Below are 15,107 nucleotides of genomic sequence, written 5' to 3' on the forward strand. Positions count from 1 at the left end.
CCAATTCTCCTGCCAATTTTCTGTCCACCTTGTGGTCCACTTATCCGGCCTGTACTTCCTTAGCTTGCCTGTGACAACGTTGTGGGAAACTGCTTCAAAAGTCTTGCTAAATTCAAGGTATATCACATCTACCTGTCTCCCCGCATCCACAGAGCCAGCATACACATATATTTGCACATAGATTACCACACACTGTTAATATTTTACTTCTTCCTGCCCCCTTGATTTTGTTGGTAACAGATAGGAGTAGCAAAATTTCAACTTGGGCAGGCCTGCTTGAGGTGGCTTGCAGTTATGGTCTCTTCTGGTCTGTATGATCAGAAGATAATACCCACCTCTCTCAAATCCTTCTGTTGGAGTTAAACACGAAGCATGCCCTTGAAGGTATGAGAAGCTCGTACCAGCCCCAGACAGTTTGGTGAGCACGAAGGTCAAGCCCAGGCCTGAAGGCCTCTGGATCCCAACAGAAGGGACTGCAAAAGGCAGAAGAAGGAGGGGTCTTGGAATAGACATCTGTTTGAATTTAATGGCCTGTCGACATGCAGGTGGAAAACCCACAGCTCTTCTAACACGCAGTCTGTGGAGTGCCCGAATTGAAACTACAGGTCAAGAGAAGACTAGGCAGATGAAAATGAGAGGGGTGTAATCAAAATAGAACCAAGGCAAATGGGAAAAAAAAACATGGACTTGTCCCTTCACCCAAGTTTTATTTGATTATCTTTTGAGCAACTATTCCACAGGCAGTTCTTTATACAATAACTCTGATTGCTGGTAATAACAACCCCATTTCCTTTGAACATTCACAGGGAGCTGTATCCAGACTGCAGCACTACAGGAGAAGAAAATAGCCTAGTAGATTTTGCAGACTTCTGTGCCATTATAATCCATAAAGCATATCACCTTAAAAGGTTCAAAAGGCACCAGAGGCTCAAGATATTACATAACCATATCCTTCCCTGAGCTTAGTTAACTGTTATAGTAAATTTATTGCCAATCTGGCTACAGCATCTGTACAACTAAACGCCTTGCTAAAGAAAAATTAATTCCTCTTTCTGCCCAAGTTTTGAAAAAAATACAAATTAATATCAACAAGAAATCTTGGACCATTTTAAAGAGATTATCTCTGTCTGGGTAGTAATGCCGTTCCTGCTACTTTATAAAACATCTATTCTAAAAGCAAAAAATTACGGCGAAAGACATTTTACTGGACAAATCTGTTTTGCTGCACAGAGAGAAACAGACACAGGGATGCACTGTCATAATTACCTTTCAATTGTGGGATTAATGTGAAGCCAAATCTATGCTAATCATATCTATTCTCTCGGAAGTAACTCTGATTTGTACTGCATAGAAACACAGGGATATAAAGTGTTGAGATCTCCAGAAAATTCACACAAGTTGATGCTAAATAAGAGGCATACCTGAGAACTGAACATTCATCCCCCTGCAGAAGTTCAAGGTGACAATTCAAGATAGTTTTCTCTCATGAGGAGCATATATTATCTCTCCAAAACCTGTGCTGCGGAGAGACTTTATTGGTCTGTTAGGAATTATCCAAATAAGATGCCTTGCTCACATTCACAAAAAAAATAACCGTGCAAAGGTGTAAGACAGAATTGAAGTGTGCCTCCATGTCCAACACTTATTTTCTCTTTTGAACACACGTTCACCGGGGGAGGGGGGGGGGGGGGGGGGGGGAATCCTTGGAAAACTGGTATTAGAAATAACTGATCAGCTATTTGCTCCCCATGACTTGGTTCTGATTTTGTATGAAGATTAAAAAACGTGCTTAACGTGATGAGGACCAATGGACAGACCCGAGGAAATCTCACGGCTCTTTCCATCAACATTGATATTCTTTTTCTTCTAAGAAAGGCATTAAATTCAATGTTATTTTAGGTAGTATCCATGCCAACCACCCAGTCTGATCAATGCTACCTGTCAGTCCACAATAAACTTATTTATATGCCACAAATTGTACCATTTTTTATTGACAAAGTATTTCTGATTTATTAAGCTATATATTTGTGTTACCTATAAAATACCAAGGGCCTGATCCAGGAAACAAAAGATTTATTTGGGTTATTAGGCATCCACGCATGTCCCAGCTTTAAAGTCCTGGAGTGTAAATCACATCACACATTAACATTTGTTAAACCAGCCTCATGCTGTTTGAAAGAATAGAATAATAGAACACCTGGCTGGATACACCTTGGAGTATTTAAAACCTCTTCCTATCCTAACAGTTCCCAGGTGTCAATTCTTCCTTATAATATATATCCAGCTGCTCATGGTCAAATATATTAAATGTCCTTGGATGTAGAATCTTAAAGCTCTTTTTTTATTTACTGTATCTTATCAAATAGTAACAAGATGTTTGATCATTTGATGGCATGCTGTGTCCGCTTGGTATTGCTCAAATGTGATGTCTATTTGCGATAACAAGCCATGCAAAGGAAAGTCGTCAGCAGCACTAACAATTTAATCTGAATTCACTGTTCTGTTCTCAAGGCTCCTAACTGAGAATTAAGCCTCTCTCTCTTTTTTTTTTTTTTTTTTTTTTTTTTTTATTTAACATCAGCAGGTGATACTCATTTGACTTATCAAGTAATGTCAAACTTGCTTGGAAAGAACTTGCGAGTCACGACTCTGGGTACTATGGCTGCAATGGATATAGTATTTGAAAACTTTAGTCTAAAATGGCAAGAAGCTGAGAGGAAAATTTAAGTCATAAAAATAACAGTCAATGGTGCGAACTGAGATTCTAACTGACAATACCAGAAACTGTTAGGTACTGAGATACTGAATTGATGACCTAGAAAATAACCTAAGATTAGCAAATATCAGGTTGGTGGGGTTCCTGAAGGCACAGAGCTGAGAGTGCTTTTATTCAGCGGATTATAAAAGTGACTTTACCTTCTTTGACAATATACAGATTATTGTACCTTCCAGGCTGCATCCTGGGAAGGTCGATCAGACAATATCTTGTACACCTCTTGGTCAAATGACAGTACGTGGGATTTTAATCGCGTCTTCCAGCTGTAGGTTTCAAAGGACCCTGTCTGTCTCTCTAAAGGTGTCTCTCTATTATCCCGTGGTTATAGGAGGAAAACTGAAGCAGCACAGAGAAGCTTCACGACCCATAAAGGTTCATGAATGGTTGAAGAGGGTCATACGGTGAGTCTATGGTCTTCTATTTTTACTTTCTCAGGTGGGAGCATAAAAGGAGGCCCAGCGTAACGCAAACCAGTTCGATCACATATGCAAATGAAAGGATTTTACTGAACTTCAGTGCAACTGAACTATTACTCATCGCTGAGCTAATCAACTAGCATATGAAAATCTCTGCTTCCCAGCTGGCTCATCAAAGAGGAGTAATAGAATTTAGGGAGCCTGTAACTTAAAACACGACTTTAAAAAGGAAAAAAAAAAAAAATGTATTTTTATCCAAAATAGGAAGATTCCCAGCATGGGCTCAAGGAATGTCCAAGGCAACACAGAACGATTGGTGATGTCATGGGGTGACATTGGTTGCACACAGTCTGCCAAATCTTTTTTTTAACGTGACAAGGATGTCTGTTCATTTTGAGAAAGACATGCTCTGATGTTGATTTTTCCAGTGCAAGGTTCTTCACAGGTTTTTAGAGGAAGACCTGTTTTCATAGCAGAAGTGTTTACCCTCTAGCTTGATCACTTTGATTAAAACCAGTTGGTGTTGGGCTGAGATTCCTGAAACAAGGGACTATCCTCCATGCCGTTTAGACCACTTCTGTTCCAGGGTTGGCAGTTTGGCGCACATCACCCTGAAGAAGAATGCATTGTATTTGGAAACTTGCTAGAGTCTATCCCAACTATGAAGTTGGTCTACTAAAAAAATACCACCCATAGAAATCCATGCATCAATAAAGCAAGTTACACATAAAGTATCTCCAAACTCTATTTCTGATTTCTCCATTGGGGAACAAACTTTGTACTACTTGGCAGAGGCGTGATACCGGTGTCAGAAGAAGGGGCAGCAATATATATTGATTAATAATTTGTTGAGGATCAGGATTTCGGATATCTCATTTATTTTGTTCTCCTGTAAATTTAGCTTGCTATGTGCTTCAAAGGTCGAAAACTACCATATTGCATATGAGGCTGAAAAGTAGGGGCCTTATTTTTTTTTTTTTTTTCTACCAAGCTACGAATATAGAGCTCAGCCTTTCAATGTGTCACTGTTTTCCACATGGATGCTACAGCTATTTTAGATAAGAACATTATTGCCACTGTGTTGAATGGATTTTGTATGATGGTATAAATATGTCAATTAGTATTTCAATTAGCATCTGTGACTAATCCTGCCCACGCTGGGAAGTTACAGTTTGTGAATTTCTTACCAGAGGGTATGTTTTTGTTTCTTTATTATTCAAGTATAATGCCAGTTGACAACTTCAATAGCAGGGGATAGGACAGAAAATTACAAGGTTTCTTTATAATGGAAGATGAAGGATTGGTTAGAAGCACTTCAGTGGAAAGCGAGGTCTTAATTCTCCTGTAATGTGGAATTCTACATTCCACTGCACATTATGCATCAACTCCTACAGACTTTCTTTTAAGTACTTTAATTCTCTGAAGTTCCTATGAACTTTTGAAGGATTTTGTGATATTTGGACTTTTATCCTCTATTGCTTTCTTGATGCGATCCTGAACTAAAAATCCAGCAGAAATAAAAGGGCTGGTTTTCACTTCCACAGAAGTCACTCGATGTCACTCTGGCATGCAGTTACGTCTGCTTTTGAGGTTGCCTTCGTGTGAATGAAAACCGGGCCCGTGTATATTTTAAAATCGCATTTGTGTAAGCTCACAGAATGGTCCCATACTACAGCAGCATGTTCACATTGTGTAGTTCTCAAACAGGCTAACATCACGCTGTGAAAAAATCAGCATTGCAGTGCTTCAGACCTTATTGGCAATCTTATTTTGATGGAGAATCTAGAGAGAAGGTATTGTTATTTTTGCTCGTAATTCGTTTTGTGCCAGTAGAGGGCGTAAAATGTTTAGATCACATCATTGAAAACCATGTAGAGGATCCTAAAAGTGAATAGCTTTATAAAATTCATCAGAAAAAAAAAAATACCACCCACATCCATCACTGGCAATGAACATTTCATGGAGTTTGACTGCATTATCAGTGAGTTGCTAATACCAAGAAAGGTTATTTAAATAATTTTGCATTTCTGAACTTCAGGACTAGTTGGGAATTATTAGAGTTCACTTCCATAAAGCAGCATGTTGGGTTCTGGGATTCAGGGAAAGGAAGATTAAAATAAAGATACGGTAATGACAATGATTAGAATAAGACTGATTACATCATTATTTTGAAGCCATAAAACATGCATTAGTTGCCTTTAAATGCTTAGGATTAGAGAGACTTTATAAAAAATATTCAAAAGGGTCTGTAATTTGGTGGTTCTTCTGCAAATGGGAACAGATAATGGCTCTAATTCCACACTATATTCCCCCAGATTGACCCCTCTGTAACTGGAGCGAGGCAGTGGTAAACCAGAACCCCTGCATGTACATGAAACAACCAGTAACACAGCTGTATTTTGTTAATGGCATGTATTATATTCTCTCTGTGTTTACTTTGGCTAAGGCTTTAAAGGACACCGAATTCAACTGATTAATGGTTTAATTGCTATTGTAAAGAAAACAAATAATTAACATGAAGAGAAGAATAGAAAGTAGCTCAGCATTTCAATGAAATACAGGAACATTTTTTTTCCCTTTGGCAGGCCAATGTCTGTACACTTTTGAAGATGCTATGGGCAAGATATCAGTGAGGAGAAAACCTAATATTAGATTTATTCTAACCCTGAAGTTAGTAATGCTATCTCTTGGCCAGCATACTACTGGCAAAACCCTCCCCCCTGACCAAATTACTGAACAGTGCATGGAATTGGAAGATCTGGCTATGTTGGACCTTGATGATAAGGTCCCAGGATGGATCAACATAGCTAAAAGTATCAAGACTTTGCCAAGCCATGCTAAGCAAGAATCTGGCCAAATTGTACAGCATGATAGCACGAACTGTGCCAGAGAGACCCTGGGCTCTGCCGTGGTATTAGAATGGATAATAAGGATAAAATACAGACAGAGGGAGGAATGCGTGTGCTAGGAGATAGCTGGCCCTGCCAGAATGAAAGGCAGTGCTAACTTTTCAAACTAATATTTAAGTTTATGGATTTTGTCTCTTCCCCATTGCACTTTTCCTGCCCCCATAGTTTAACCCTGTGCTCCTCGCCTGAGCAAAGGAGTGGTATCAGGATCAAATGAATGTCATTTTCTGATTATCATGGTTGCACTTCAAAATCTGCCAAGGGCCCAAGAGCATCATTTCATGGTTGAAGTTGGAGCTTTTTCCCATAATCATTTCAGCTTCTCTGTATCCTTGTGTCCCCAAGTTGTCCTGAAATTCCATATACTAGCTGTCATGTCTAGGTAGAGCTATTTGAGCCTCGGCTCCCCTCAAATGAAAGTCTTCAGATTAGTAAATTAACGTAAGATAAAGACTCTGCCTGGATACAACATGACTCCAATATAATGGCTTAGAAAGCACCTTGGCAATTCAGGGAGTCATCAGGTCATGTAAGGCTGATAGAGCGGCAAACATGGTAACTCCATAAAGTCTTTGATAAATAGCCAGAGAACCAATCAGTCCAGTCAGCTGTTGGCCTTGATAACTGAAAACAACCCTTAGACTAGATAAATGTGTGCTCTGGGACTGGGCTAGCATTTTATGGCAACAGGCTCTAGAAGCAATTATGCAAAGAAAGCAAGTCCTATACACTTGCGTGGAGCTCTTGGGAGCACCACTCTCAAGGGTTTCCCACCCATTCCCCTGCCATCAAGATCCCTGCCTCCAGCACGCTTGTGACAAGTGCAAGAAGGCATAGCTCTGAGCAGCAAGGTTCTTCTAATTAGGCCAGGTCCAAAATCCCATTGCCCCTTTCCAGGGCTTAACTCAAGTCCCACTGAAGTCCATGGGACTGCTTACAGTGACATCCATAGGCTTTTGATCAAGACTCCGTGTCCTGCATCTCCAAAGCATGATTAAGAAATAATATGCAAGTGTTTATGGGCAGCACTAGCAAACTTATGGACTAATCCAAAAGGTAACAAATAGAACTTAATTCACATTTTTAATTATTTTTTTTTGTAGGGAGTCCAAAAATGATCTGGAAATGCGAGTTGTGGGTAGTTATTGTGTTATCATTTAAATGTCACGTGACATGAAACAGGGATATCTGTGAACTATGGTCAGAGTTAAGGATGCAATTTCTGTTGTACTCAGAGCTGTGCGAGTTGCACTGGGAATGCCCTGTGTAAGGAGAAGCGTGCATCTTGTTCAAACGTTGTTTGGAGTTTGTATATTAATTTCCTGGTGTTTGAATGGGCAAGAGGGCTGTGAGCAACTTTCACTTTTTCCTAACGTGCCTTTGTATTTTGAATTTTCTGAGGATTTTGGTTTTAAATTGCTTGTAATATGTTAGTTGCTGATACACAGCTTCAAAACCACCCTCATACTGAGATGCAGTGACGTTTTGCACACAGGTCATTAATATACCGTCTTCCTTATTATCTCTGTTGAAGAGGGCTTTTGCTAATGTTGACTACAATCTCCTTCTGCACCAGGCAATTTGTATTTAAGATTGCTGGCACAGATTTGTTCCCTTTATAATTGTACGATTTCCAGAATTATTAGATCCTGATAAAAAGCATCCTATTCTCAGGACAGAATTTGAGCATCTGTTTTCATAGGGATGGACATAAACACATGCTTAAATGTTCTCCTGAACTGATGATTTGCTCTCTTGGGTCATCGTCTTCTGTTATTAAACGTGAGCATTTCTCAGGCATGAACCCCCTGGGGATTAATGTGGTTTTTCATTGCGTATTCCCACTGGTCAGGATTACTTATGCTCCTTGTCAGAAGCACAGTATGTTCATGGATAATAGAAAGTTTAGCTTTAAACGTTTATGCCTTTTGGTAGGACCCAGCAGAATATTTGGTCTATTTTATAATGACCTTCTTGATGTTGAAATCTGGACTGTCAGCTGATTTTCCATTGCTAAGTGCTGCTCTGTAGTGTTAAAGCACCTTTCCATGGTTGTATAGGAAATGCTGTATAATAAGTATCAGAGATGATTAATTGCTTGATTGGCTGAACTGAGGAAGAAATCTCCCCAATACTTCTATTCCCCATATTTCATAAATCACCTGCACATGATTAATAGTTATCTTAACAGACTTTCAGTTCTACCTTTAAAAATCACCATTGCTTTTGGAAATAAGCATTGTATTGAGGCGGAAATACTTATAACAATATGGTCCCTGGTCAGTGCTTTTTAGTGTAATGATGTATCAGCGAATATACCAGGGGGCTAAGAACAAGGGAGGAAGGGTAGCCTGCTGGTTCTACTCCTTCGCTCTATAGCAAGTGAAGAAATCCCCTGAGGATACAGATCACATTTTTGGGTGAGCTGCTTTTTACAGATCCATGAACAATTTTTCACGGATCAGAATTTACTAACCGTGTCTTCTGCCTGCAATGGCTGCCCACAGCTTTTGTTTCCTGCTTCCTAACCCTGAACAACAAGCAGTACAGAAGAATATTTTGTATATGGATGTATCTTCTAGCTACACCGCCCATTTACAAGCTTATTATGAGGGCAAAAGAAAATTAGAAAAAGCAGAAGTTTGTCGTGCTAACATACAGCATCACCTCTCCCCTTTTAGACCCTCACTATATTCTGGCACCAGTGTTAATACCAGCTTCCCTTATAACGTGGGCTGCATTTGTACAGAAATGAAGCTGTTAACCCAGATTGTTTGGTACTTAGCAAACATTTAAATAATCTGATGGACAGTCTATTTGCACAAGAGAAGAGCAGAGGAAAACCAGAATATTGTAATACAATTCACGTTATCAGATTAGGAAAGAGTCACGTGACCTTTCAGCTAGCCTTTAGGACAGCTGTAAAATTTGTGTGCCTTCTGCGGGAGTGCCGGCCTGCTCTAGGCACCAAAATTATATCTGCTTCAAGTTTCAGCTCAGGGTTGTCAATTAATAGCTAATAGTAAGAACTGATCCTTGTATTTCATAGACAAGACGATTGCAGCCAGAAATTCTGTGAAAAGAACTTGATATGTATGAAATGGATCATATTTTAATGCCCAATATCCACTGATGTTCAAGTTATCCTCGCACACTGGTATTAAAATGAGAGCATTTGCTAACACGCAAGCATTGAGCTGGCCAAAATATAAATACCCAGACCTAAAAACACGCATTGTTGTTCACTCTCCTCCACTTACTCATTCTGGATAGCCAAACGGTCACAAATTTCAGAAGGCGGTGTGCTCATCCCTTTCTCTCTCCCATAGCTCCCAGATTACTTCTACATTTCCATCTAACTACACATGAAATCATCCCACCATTTTAATTTTCTCTCTCCATGATTTCGAGATATTACATGCAGTCACTCGGCACTTAACCTTCCCATTATCATTTTCTTTCTCTCTCTCTCGCTCTACCAGTACAACTACGCATAATTCACATTCTTTCATCATTTTCATATTAGTCATTCTGGCCTGATCCAGGCCCTGCCAACCTTAGGAAAATTGGCATCCATGTAACTACGCTGATGTAGCTATCACACTGGTGCAAAACCCCGGAGTAGCCAGACTGCCCCAGAGCAAAGCAGGGTTCACGGTGGTACAATTTAATCCAAGAACATAATTAATTGTCTTAATAGCCTCTCATTAGTCTTCCCTGCCTTTCAGTCTCCTCCTTACAAACACCAGTTTAGTTTACCTGATAGTAGCAAGCATGGGAGCACTAGGGAGACAAAGGAGTGGAATTTCAAAGGGCAGCTTTGACAATAACTGATCACATCCAAGTCAATAGGAGCCTTACGGTGGCCTTCAATAAAAGCAGGATCTGGCGTGGGCTCAGTGCTTTTAAAATCCACCCCTGCTGTTGTGTTTAACATAATTACTCCTGGCTTTATTATGGGTTGAGTTAGACAACAGGGTGGCAAAAACATGGCTGGCTTCAGGGACTGTGTTCACACTAGCACTCCTGCCATTGCTTGCAACATTAGTGGGAACAATGATACAAAATGATTTTGTGGACCAGATCATCTAGGACTGCAGCTTGTTTTCCTGGCAGCTCCCAACGCTGCTACTTTACAGAGCCTCCAGGTCCCCCTGTGCTATGAAAAATTAACATGCTATCTTGTCAAGATCTGTGCGTTCAGTCTACCAATCTAGTTACCCCAGTTGGCCAAAGCGAAACTTGGTTTTGATGAAGAATGCATGGTCTGTTCTTCGTACATGTGGAAGTAAATGTTCTTCCAGATAGAAAAGACTATGATTTAACTAAGAGATGTTTTAAGGAAATTGCAAAACTAAATTAACATTGCAAAAAAAATGGGGATTTGCCACTGAGTGGGGGTGTCTACAGAGATGCTTTCTGCGCAGCAGACTAATTTGCCGCGTAGTAAACCATCACCTTCTACATGTGCTGCAATTAGGTTGCGGTAGAAAAATTTCCTGTATTGCCAGATAAGCCCATCAGATACAAGTGGTATCTGGCAGCACAGTAAATTACTGCCCTTAAACGCATGTGTAGACAATGGCGTTGGGATTAGTTTACTCCGGCTCAAACTGAGCCAGAGTATATTCAGTCACATTGATTGCATGTGTTAAAAGTACCCGTTGAGTACATCTAGAGCCCTGTGTTTATTGTGGGTAACTTAGCACTTTTATATCGCTTTACATTCACCTGTCTCAGAGTTTTACAAAACAAGTGAATGTGTATCATCCTTACCCACCATTGTGCGGAAGGGGAGGCTGATACTTAGAGGCCCAAACTTTCCAAAGAAGCTTCATGTTTGAAAGGCCAGGTTGAAACTGGAGGCAATAGATTAATCTCCCTCTGAAACATCAAAGAATAGTTGCTGTCAATGACAGGAGCCTGGACTAGACAGATCACTAGCCTGGTGCTACGTTTCCATATTGACAATGAGCTACAGTGAAGAGAAGAAACAACTCAGACTTGGGAATGGGGGTGGGTGGAAGGGGTATTAGTCTTCTGCATATGGAGGGGAGACAGTGATAGATAAGGGGCTGTTGGCAAGGGGCATGTGTAATTTAAGGTTGTTGGTAAGAAAATTTGTGGGTGTATTCCCGAGGAAGTTTCTGGCAGCTCTGAGCGTATTTGTCATTGGAGGCTAGTGCAATCTTTGAACCTGAAACAGTAGGCTTTGTGTATGGTGTATAGGAACAGCCAAAATTCAGATCCCTTCTAGACCCGGTATGTTCTGTGCATGCTGCATTCTGTAGGCTCCATTGTGCAGGCTGCATGATACGACGGGTATAACTTGAGATGTATTGGGTTAATGGGGGGTTTTGCTCAATGCACAGACGACACTGGGGACAGTGTTTTCAAAAAGTTTGGTCTCATTAAACTTGAGAGTTTCTTAACTGATCTACTTAAGTACTGTGACACTCATCAACTTCCAGCTCGCACTGAAAGTAGTGCTCATAAATCAAAGCTGCTATTTTTTTTGGTTGTTGCATGTTTACTTTTATCCTTAGCATGCATTAATTAGAAAGCACTATAGCAAAAGCATTCTTTCTCAGATAATTTCTGAGATGTGTCCAAAGTGACACTTGAATGACAAGCAGAAATGAACAAATCATGAAGCTAGGAGGAATGCTGGGACGGTCGATTAAGTTATTTTTATTATTGAACATGTTTATTGCAGTAGTGTCCAAAAGCCCCAGGTGGCAGGAGGTGCTGGATGAAAACATGGCATCCAGCCTCAAAGAGGTTACAGTCTGCAAATGGGTCATCCTCAACAAATAAACTTTGATACAGCGCAAATGAACAGCAAAGTTAAATCACATGCTAAAATACTAGCTCTTTTTGTTTGGGTTCCCACGCGGTGAGGGATCGCTGTGATTAGTAGGCCCTTTTGAATAGCCTTTACATGGGGTACAGTCAAATTTTTGTTCTCACTATGGGACTCTCTAATAGACAAAAGAGTGTCAACAAAAGACAAGCAGGGCTGTTTTTTAAAAGGTTTATAGGGGTGGGCGTTCCCCCACTAAAATAGAGGTGATTTTTATTGTGGGAAACTTCAAATGACTTTATAAAATACGTTTTCATCAAAATTTCAACAACTTCAGTAACCAGTCAGGCATGAACAGCAGGAATATTCTTTCCATTGGCAATCTACATGCAAGACTGATGTGAAGGTTTCCATGCTAAAAACCATAGGGCAAAGGGCTGTAGTCTCACCTGAGTTCATAAGCCTAAAATAGAGAGGCATGGTGACTAGGATGGGAGAACTGTAAGGAAATAACCCTGTTAGTTATGATTTAAACACAGTAGGTAGCAATCTTCTCCCCCTGACAGTACAGAATCAGCACTAGTGATGTGTTTTTGGCCACCCGAAGAGTTTGTATTTGAATGATTTGCTGCAAAACCGTGACCTGCTGGTCACCCGCATCCATTAGGAGATCTCATGAGACCCTGTGCAAGAAGAAGGAAGTTTAGGCACACGAAGTGAACACATTTTGCCAACTTAAAACTCACCCTGTAGTTTTAATGAGAGAACTCCTTTTTTACTTCCCCTCCTCTAAACAGTCTGTTTCGTGTCGTGCAGTTGGTGCCTTCCATCACAGAGCTGGCTGCGCTTCAGTCCTGGACAATTCTTACTAATAGGAATTTATCAAACTATTGGACTGGAACAAACCTCAAGAGATCTTCTATGTCCAACCCCCTGGACTAAGGTAGGATCAAGCAAAGATCTGTCAGGGCTGACATAGGGATGTTCTTTAAAACCTCCAAGAGAGGAGACTCTATAACATCCTTATGACATTCAGTATTTTGCCATCCTAAAACAACATTTTTGCTAACAGCCAACCTCAATCCTTGCTGCAAATGAAGCTCCTCTGCTTTCACCAGCGAATGAGGAAAAGGATCGAGCACCATTTTCATAACAACTTTTATATTCTGGAAGACTTAGGGCCTTGCTATATGTTAATTGTAGGGGCTCCTGGAGCTTTTAACCCCTGGATTGTGCACACATTAACACTTGAGACTAGTTTTAAGCACTCTTTAAGTGGCTTAAAGTTATGCCACTCCAAGGCAAGACTATCTCTGATCCATGTTACACTAATGTAGCCACTCTAGACTACACCTTACTATAAATGCCCCTCCTTGCCCCGGATTGGACTCATCCCTGCCCAGCACCCCATATCCCTGCTCACCATCCCCCTTGCTCACCCCTTCCACTTACTTGTGGCTGACAGTGCTGTCTGTCCCGAGGAAGTAGGCAGGTAATGGTTAACCTTACTGCCCAACCCTAACCACTGGTGATGCTCTCTGGGCCCTGCTCAGGCTAGAGATGGGGGGGTTAGGCAGGTGGGTTAACCCTTACCTGCCTGCTCCCCTGTGACAGGCAGCACCGGGGGGGGTTACCTTTCAATCCTCCAGGCTCCAGCTGGCCTGAAGCATGACTGCTCCTAAAAGAATGTTTTTGCCAAGAGCCAACCTCAGACCTTGCTGCAAATTAAGCTGATCTCCCCCTTTGCTTTCACTAGTGAACGTGGAGAATGGCCAAGCACCATTTTCACCATAACAGCTTTTGATACTTTTTGAACAGCTTTTCACCATAAAAGCTGCACCATAACAGCTATTACATTCTGGAAGGCTTTTATCCTCTCCTTGCTCTTGCAGTCGGTCCTTATTCCACTTGGCCTAAGAGCCACGGTTGCTCACTACACTATGACCCCAAAAAACCGTTGATGGGTGTTAATGCTAGCTCAAGTCTGGAGCAATCTCATGTTCAGGCCAGCAGAGGCCTGAAAGGGTAAGAATCCTTCCCGTTCTGGGCATCCCCTGGTTGCCTCCCACACCCCACTCGAGGCTTCCCCACGTTGCTCTCCGGGTTTGCCTTTGCTTGCTTGTGTGCCTGTTCTGTCTGTCCAAAGGGAGCAGGCAGGGAAGGGGTAACCTGTCTGCCCACTGACACCGCTGCCAGGGCTGCTGCTCCACTGGGGGCAGAGCCTGCCTAGAGAGGGGCAGTGGTGGTGGTGGCAGAAGTCAGGCATGCAGGTTAACCCTCCTTGGCCTGGCTCCCCAGGAGGGAGAGCAGGGGCAGCAGCAAGTGGAGGTCTGCGGTGCTGGGAGGCGCAGTGGGCCTTATCTGGCCCAGTGGGGAAGGGGAGTGGGTGGCATGTTTACACTACACCTTCTTGTAACATGGATCCAACATCATCCTGCCCCGGTGGGGGTGGGGGTACTTTGAGCTGCCTAACAAGTCCTTACAACCAGTTCCAGGAGCTGATGTGCAAATAGTGCAGGGGTTACGTGGCACTCTTCCCCATCCCCAACTGTCGCGTCTGGACAACCCAGGTCCAAAACTACCGCGGCACATGGGGCTCTGCTGAAGCACAAGGGCCAACTTCCTGGTTTCCCAGTACCTCCAGCGGAGACCTACCTGTGGTGTCCCAGTACCTCCAGCACAGACCCACTTGCATGACTTCCCATTACTTCCAGCGGAGACCCACCTGTGGCATCCCAGTACCTCCAGCACAGACCCATTTGCCTTCCCAGTACCTCGAACAGAAACCCACCTGCATGACTTCTCATTACCTCCAGCACAGACCCACCTGCACCACTTCACAGGTGGGTCTGTGCTGGAGGCACCAGGGCTTTCCAGTACCTCCAGCAGAGCCCCACCTGTGGCTTCCCATTACCTCAGCAGAGCCCCACCTGCGTGGCTTCCTCTGCTGCACCCTGGGCTCTGGCAGAGGGCAAGGCAGGGCAGAAAAGGGGGTTGCCCTTATCGATACAAAAAACCCAGGGCTTTCTACCGGAGCCTCCTTCGTGACAGCGGCTCTTCTCCGGGAGCCAACAACAGGACACCCCCCCACCTCCCACTCCCCCCTCCCCAGGGTTTACAGCTCAGACAGGAGCCGGGGTTTTCACCGACTCCCTCCCGTGCCTGTCCCCGCCCCGCGCTCCGCGGCTCGCAGACGCCCAGCG

The 15,107-nt window shown here is 42.4% G+C and overlaps 1 protein-coding gene across 1 annotated transcript in view; it reads left to right on the top strand.

The window, feature by feature from the left end:
* The window catches only part of CNTN3 (contactin 3), a 349,250-nt gene that overhangs the window by 106,422 nt on the left and 227,721 nt on the right, over positions 1-15,107 (top strand). Inside the window, exons 3-4 of the mRNA XM_014517467.2 lie at positions 3,105-3,177; positions 12,721-12,847. The gene's annotated coding sequence lies outside the window, so the exon portion shown is untranslated. The remainder of the gene's footprint in view (positions 1-3,104; positions 3,178-12,720; positions 12,848-15,107) is intronic.

Source organism: Alligator sinensis, unplaced genomic scaffold (assembly GCF_000455745.1).
Source record: "Alligator sinensis unplaced genomic scaffold, ASM45574v1 scaffold121_1, whole genome shotgun sequence".
Taxonomy (NCBI): Eukaryota; Metazoa; Chordata; order Crocodylia; family Alligatoridae; genus Alligator; species Alligator sinensis.